Genomic DNA, 7499 nt, shown 5'->3' on the forward strand with positions numbered 1-7499 from the left:
TTAGCTGCTCTAAGTAGCCAGACATGTGCATTCAGTGGTCAAATAGTCCTTAATTGTGTTTTAAAATATCCAATGCTCATAATAGAGTCTAGTTTAAGGTGACTGTAGCTGACACCAAGATGAGGGAGCAAAAACTTTAAAAGCACTTTTTAGGAGTCAGAAGAGAGCATAAATAAGGAGACATTTCATGTACTATGGCCTCATAAAGAAAAGTATACCGGTGTTGTATTCTACTGTTGTAAAGACAAGACAAACCAACTTTCCCATAAAAACTGCAAAAACTGCTGAATCAAACACAAATCACAGCATAGCATAGTACACTGAATCTAAACATTTCAAGCAAGATGAGTTTGCATGCATATATAAAATGTCTTCATAATCAGTGGCTGATAAAAACGCAGCTTGAAACATTTTTTTTCTTGCACCAAAAGAGAAACAGCTTTACCCATCCAACTTTACCCTGAGGTTTTGTTTTGTAAGACACTCAATGTGATTTTTTTAACCGACAGATTGTCTTCCAGGGAAAAAAAACAAAAACAGGTATTTGTAAGTTGAGACTTGTTAATTCACCTTATAAAAGTAACAATCTAATACACATCATTAGCTGTCATTTTCAACCAGAATAAACTAGGGCTGGGGCGACACGTCAACGTAATCGATTACGTAAATACGTCGATTCATGTAGCGTGCGTCTACACGTTTCACACAGCACGCCATGAGAGCATGAGCAGCGCTGATCCTGTTATTTTTCATGTTATCAAGTTAGAGCGTGCACACTGCTCGCCCGAGCAGCGCCTGTCAGGCGTGTCTGACCTGCCTGTCAGCTGCAGCACATTTAGAGAAACGGTGGCTCTCCGTTTTTTTACAAGTGACGCTCGTGTTTGTCAGCGAGAATAGACTGCTGACAAACTGAATGATTATACTGACTCTATACCACTTTATACCATAGTTTACAGTCTCTCTCTGTCACAGAGATGAGGAAATACAAAGATGTTTGTTTTACCTCAACTACCTTGCTTCCCTTTCAAAACAAAAGCCCTCTGACTGTGTGTCTGGACAGAATGCCATCAGTTGCTGATACAATGCATTTTATTTTGAAACATTTACAGGATGAGGTTGTAAGCTGTGCAGGAGCTTGTATAACTTCATAAATGAATGGAATATGTTCTTATCAATATGAAAATACAGCATTCATATCAGCAGGCAGTGATATGCCTTCAGGCCCAGTTAAGACTGGACTATTTTGATGCAGAAAGAATGGACTAGTTATAATTATTTATGTTAGAGAAAACTTAGTGTTATTCAAATTGCACTAATTTTACTGTAAGATGTTTTGTTGGACTGCTAGACTTGAGGTTTGTTACAAAGAGTAACTGTTTTGTTAAGTGACTTGAATTTTACATTGTTGGATTACTAAATGTAGATTGCACTGCATTCCTTTTACTTAGATGGAACAAGCTCTTGCATTAATTTAATTTTGTAGAGACTTTATATCAGACTGTAAAACACAGATTACCAGTTAAGATTGGGGTATTTTTTGTTGGGGAATAATGCCCTATAGCGTTTTGTATTGTTATTTTCGGTAAATTTGATAGATTAATTGATTAATCGAAAAAAAAAATCATCAGATTAATCAATACAAAACAATACTTTCTTTTGAAAATATGAAGGCAATGAGCAAATAACAACAAATTAATAGGCTAGGGAATGAAGTCCAAAAAATATATTTATAATTATCCTTATTAAATGTTCATCTTACTTACTTAATTAAATTAAATTTAAATTATTTTTTCAGAATTGTTATTGCTATTGTTATTATTTTTATTTTTATTATTGTTGTTATTTTTATTTTTCGCATTTTTTCCTGCTCATTTCCTTTTTTGGGGGGCTGGTGGTTGTTATTTTAACTTTTTTCTGTTTTCTCTCATATAAAGTAATTTTCTGGTAATTTTTTGTTTGTTTGTTTTTGCAAATTTACAAGTCACTTCTCATTATTGCCTTTTCAATGTTTTTGAAAGAAACCAGCTAATTTGCTCAGATTTTAAAAGGGTTAAACAAAGTGTTTTGGCTTGCAATAACAGAACCAAAACCGCTGTTATTAAAACCAAACCAGTTGGTATTAATTAAGTCACTGGGTGATCTGAGTAAAACAGGCATTAGTAAAATGTGAAACAGCAGGTGACTTGCATATAATCACTGCTAAAAATCACAATAATTAAAGAGATAAACTAACCCATAACCTTTTAGAGAGCTCACTGATGCTCACAGCAACAGCTATCAAATGATATTGCATAATCATGCTGATTCTAATACTACTCTAATAATACATGTCATGATAAGATGCTTCATTGCAAAGCTTTCCAATGAAAATCAATAAAATATCTGAGAGGCCATACACTTAAAATATAAACAGTCCCATGCTACATAAACTGATAACCACAATGGATGCCTACAGCAGTACTTCACAGTAGATATATTAAATGTTGTCAGAGAAAGTGTTACTGGACATCCAAATGGCCACCTCAGGTTCCACCTCATTGTGACTGGCCATCTGCCCAGTCAGTTATAATAGTTTAACCAGTACATTTAATTTACATTTATAGGTGCAATTTTGTCTTAAACCTGAGAGGAAGTAATGTGCCAGAGTAGTGTAGCCTAACTAATTTTACAAACAAATAAATCGACAGAACCGTTATAAAGTTTGTTCACACCAACATGTGTATTTAAAGTGTTTGGCACTTTAATTTTGTTGCCACTTTATACTTGCTATTGAACTATTTACTATTAGAGAAACGATTTCTTTAACAAATTATGGAAGCTTTATTTTACATTTGAGTGGTGTCACTCTGTTATTTTGTGACTTTTAGGTCTATTTATCTCTTAAACTAAACTGTAAACAGGAATGTAAGACAACAGCAATGTTAGTATTTAAAATAGGTATGGGTAATGGATACAAAAAAAATAATTAAAACTATGCTGATGTGTGTGCCTGCAGTCGCGCTCATTCTTCATGCCACCCTTGCACAAGTTAGTGCCCCATTTGGGCTAACCCAGTAAAAGAAAAAAAATCTAGACAGGCCACTGCTGCTTCGTTGCACAGCGAGCACACACACACCCACACACAAGCACTCAAATAAAAATCTTTGAGTGGCCACACACTTAAAATATCAGCGGCTCCATATAACATACACTGTTCTGAATAACCACCACAAATAGACCTACAATAGTCATCTTTTAACAGCAGACAGTTTAGATGTTGTACATAAAGTGTTTCTGGAAACCAGCCTTAACTGGCTAGTCTATAAAAACAGAGACACACAATCAGATGTTAAGTGCAAAACGGATAATACTGCATTGCTAAATTGCATATGGGTAAATATCCACACATAAGCACCTGTATATGTGTCACCTGCAAAGATTCACACAGCTACAACAGCAGTCACTCGGCCATAAACCTGTTGGTCACTTTCTTTAACAAATCATGAAAACATGCTCTGATGCTGTTTCTCTCTCTAAGTCCATCAGTCTGCAACCTCTATCAAACCTCACTAACACTATCAGCGAGAAGAGACAGTGTACAGGCGTTTAGCATTAGCTTACCAATTAGCAAAGCATTAAACACTGCAGCACAGCTCATTAAACCAGCAATAAAGACGCTATAAAACAGCCAGCAGTCTTACCTTAAACCAGGTGTCTGTCCCTCTTCTGTGCAGAAGCATGGAATTCAGGGCACTGAGCATTTCATTCAACATTTCCTCCAAATGATAGCCGTGGCTTTCCATTTTAGTTCATTCTTCTGGTTAATACTAACCCCGAGCACATAAAAGGAGCCTGTAGCGTAGCAGTAGGCTAGTGAAGCTAGCTGGTGACGCAGGTTAATTAATCTCTTCTTCTGGAGCACCTGGCTGTGGCAGCGCTAGCTTCCATCAATATCTGCAAAGAACCGCCTGTAACTAACTCTGACTGCCGCGCAGATTCATTCTAGTAATTTTCCTCAAAGTATGTGCATTCGCCGTCCTCCGCGTGGTGTTTATGTCCTCTTCTATTTAGTAAAAATGCGATTTTCTGCAGCACCTTACCACCAATGTTACTTCCTGTTTGCACTGCGGTGCTACCTGTTGGTGGCCATGGATGTATTAAAGGGAAGTCGGTGGTCGCGCGAGAAACGCGCGTAGGGATATGACGTTTATAATTAAAGGGACGGTTCACCCCTAAATCAAAATAGGGCCCTAGTCTACACATTGACTCCTCTTGCCTGTATTTCTATATATCATTCTAGTTTGTAGCACAAACATAAACTCACAGAAACCAAAATGACAACACAAAAGTGATGGCAAACTAATACTAACAAATATTGTAATAATAACAATTAAAAGACATTAGAAGTAGAAAAATGTGAATGTGTAAAAAAAAAAATGGCATCCTCTTCTGCTGAGCTGTAGATACACACTTACTTCTGCGTGATGAAAATAATTGAAGAAATAAGTGATGAAAGTAATTCCAACATGAAACTGCTCACAACAACGTCTATGTATATCTCCAGCACTTAGCAACTCACACCAGAACAATTTGGATTGATAAACAGCAACACAGGTAAGAGAAATAATATGTGTTTTTGATTTGGATGTGAGCTTCCCCTTTAAAGCTGCAATAAGAAATATTTTTATTTTACATCAATATGTGGAATACTTTTTTATTCAATAACTTTCTTGTAAAAATTGTAAAAATTTTAATTACTTAAAACATTGATATAAGTCAATATATCCCCATACTAAGTTGTCATCGTGTCTGTCTAAACCTGGCGAGCCTGGTTAAACAGGGTGCTGAAGTGTTTGCATACATAACATTGACACAAACAGTCTGAGTGGCTTGACCTTATCTGAGAAAACCAGATCAGCTCTGTATGCAGAGAAAGTTGCTCTCACCAGCCGTCTGCTGCCCTCAGCTCCATATGGCTCTTAAAAACGTATTACCAATGAAAACGTCCTACAGACTCCTTCTTAATGGTGGAGAACAACAGTTGAAGTAGTCTTGCTGATACTGGAACTTTTTGGGGTCCCTCACCTAAACATCTAATTATGTTAATTATGGTGACACATAATGCTCTGCAGTTCCTTGACCTTGACTATCACCAGCCTGTGCCATGGACAGAGATGAAGCAAACCTCAGCACGTTACACTTTTTTGGTGAAATGCCTGTAAAATAAAGGACTGTGCTGATGTGACCTTATGTATCAGAGGGGGAATCATCCCTTAGGCGAAAACTTGTAAGGCTGTGATGCACAACAGAAAACTGATTTGAACTAAATCAGAGAGAAAACAGTGGGATTAAAGAGAACTTCTTCACCATAGAAAATCTGAAACATTTCCGAAAGCTCCAGTCACTGTTTTATATTGAGCATTTGGGATTACAGTACAAGAGCTAAAACAGCACAGGAGAGTACTATACTTCAACTTTTTGCTTGTTTCATTTCCATATTTTTCTCTCAATCCCATAGCATGTACTATGAATGTTTGATAAAAAGGGTGTAGATCTAATTACTCAGCAGTCAAACCCAGAACAGTGTAAATTAATACACTTGCCAGTTTATTAGGTCCCTAAGCTAAAAACTATTGCAGGATAGGGAAGTCATAAAAACATCTTTCAGTGGACAGCAGTGCAATCTCACAGCACCGAACCTCAGAAATTACAATTCAGTTTTATCATCACAAAGTAGTTTAAAAAAAAATGTATTTCATAACATAATAAAAGTATGACTTATTACGGGGCTTATGTATCAACTTTAGTTTTAGCTAGCTGTACCTAATAACCTGGCAACTGAGTGTGCTGAAGTGCTGAAAATAAAAGAAAAGAGAAGTCAAAAGACACATAGGCACACACATTGTGAGTCTGAAAAGGTTATCACATTTAGCTTAATTAACAGCTCGCATTTTCTATGCTTAAATGTCTCTTGTTAATTCAAAATGAAACAATTACAAGTGGCTCACTATTCATGAGCGGGAAGAACACCTTCAAAGAAAAAGTCCTCCAAATTAAATGTTTGTCGTTGCTCTCCAGAACGATACATTGACTGTGTTTCATGGCTTTTTATTTTTTAAACATTACAATTTTAGTTCAAGTCCTCCAAGTTATAGGACAGAATACGCTTATTGAAATTGGCCTCTAAGACGACACATAGATGTGTTTGCCTGATCTGATGCCCTTATCAGCAGGACATCATTTGTTTGAGCCCTTCCAAACCTTCCCCACAAATCACAGCTGAAAACCCGATCTGTTCTGTGCTATGGTTAAAGGGATAGTTTGGACTTTTTTTGAAGTGGAGCTGTATGAGGTACTTGTCCATAGTCAGTGTATTACCCACAGTCGATGTTGGTCAGCAGACCCAGTTCTGAAGGGCAGCCAGAAGTACCACTTAAGCCATGTACTACTGTGGACATGGGTCTGCATCAAAACATATTTTTGTGTGAGACAGTGTGCACAGATGTGCAAAGGGCCCAAGCACCTCTCCTATACAGAAGCAGAACACAGACTTTTTGAGAATGTTGCCTGTTTTTGTTGTTGTTGTTTTGTGTCTTTCTGTAGTTGTTGTGCATCTTTTGTGGTGTTGTGTTTTCTGTGGAAATTTTGTGTCTATTCAAAGTCATTTTATGTCTCTATGTGGTTGTTTTGTATTTCTTTGTTATTGTTTTATAACAGTGGTTGTTTTGTGTCACTGCAGTTATTTTATGTCTGATTGTGTGTTTTTTGTGCCTCTTTTTGGTTTTGTAGTTACTCTGTTTCTTTGTAGTTGTTTTGCATCTCTTTATGGTTGTTTTTCTCATTTTTATAGTTACTTTTTGTCAGCAGTTCCTTTGTAATTTTTTTCCCTCACTCCCTGGTCAGTATGATTAATCTGAGTGACATTTTGCACATGGATCAGGTTGGCTCCAAAGGCCTGGAACACACCGCTTGCGTGTGTAGCATGTAAGCATCTTGGAATATTCATGTTAATAAGTCAGAGCGGCCACACTGCCTGCGTGAGCGGCACTGGTCAGGCATATCTCAGCTGCTTGTTAGCCGTAATACATCTAGAGAAACATTTTTTCCCTGTACCGGGCATGGTTGTCAGCAGAAATAGACAGAGAAATGGTGTTCTGATAATTATATTGACTATATCCCACCTTTTATCACGGTTTCAATATCTTTATCCATCACAGAGATGAGGAAATACAAATATATCTATTTTCCTCAAACTTTCCTGCCTCTGTTTCAAAATAAAGGTCCTCTGACATCGTTTCTGTCGACAGAATCCCATCAGTTGTTGACAGAAGGTATTTCATTGTGAAACATTTGCAGGACTGTGTTGTTGACAATGCAGGAGCTTACACAACTTCATAAATGAGCGAAATATATGCTCATGAATATGGGAATATAGTACTCATAGTAGCAGGCAGCCCTGCAGCAACAATGCTGTCAGTGTGTTCCAGGAATAACATTTTGTGGCCCTGAGCTTCGGCCCA

General features: G+C 37.1%; 1 long non-coding RNA gene across 4 annotated transcripts in view; it reads right to left on the reverse strand.

Moving 5' to 3' along the window:
- The window catches only part of LOC148188771 (uncharacterized), a 175129-nt gene extending 170984 nt beyond the window's left edge, over positions 1–4145 (reverse strand). For all 4 annotated transcript variants that reach the window (XR_015777347.1, XR_015777344.1, XR_015777346.1 and 1 more), the window contains exon 1: positions 3681–4145. This is a non-coding gene — a long non-coding RNA (uncharacterized LOC148188771). The remainder of the gene's footprint in view (positions 1–3680) is intronic.
- Between the last annotated feature and the right edge of the window lie 3354 nt (positions 4146–7499).

Source organism: Plectropomus leopardus, chromosome 9, assembly GCF_026936395.1.
Source record: "Plectropomus leopardus strain MGB_pleo_1.0 chromosome 9, ASM2693639v1, whole genome shotgun sequence".
Taxonomy (NCBI): Eukaryota; Metazoa; Chordata; class Actinopteri; order Perciformes; family Serranidae; genus Plectropomus; species Plectropomus leopardus.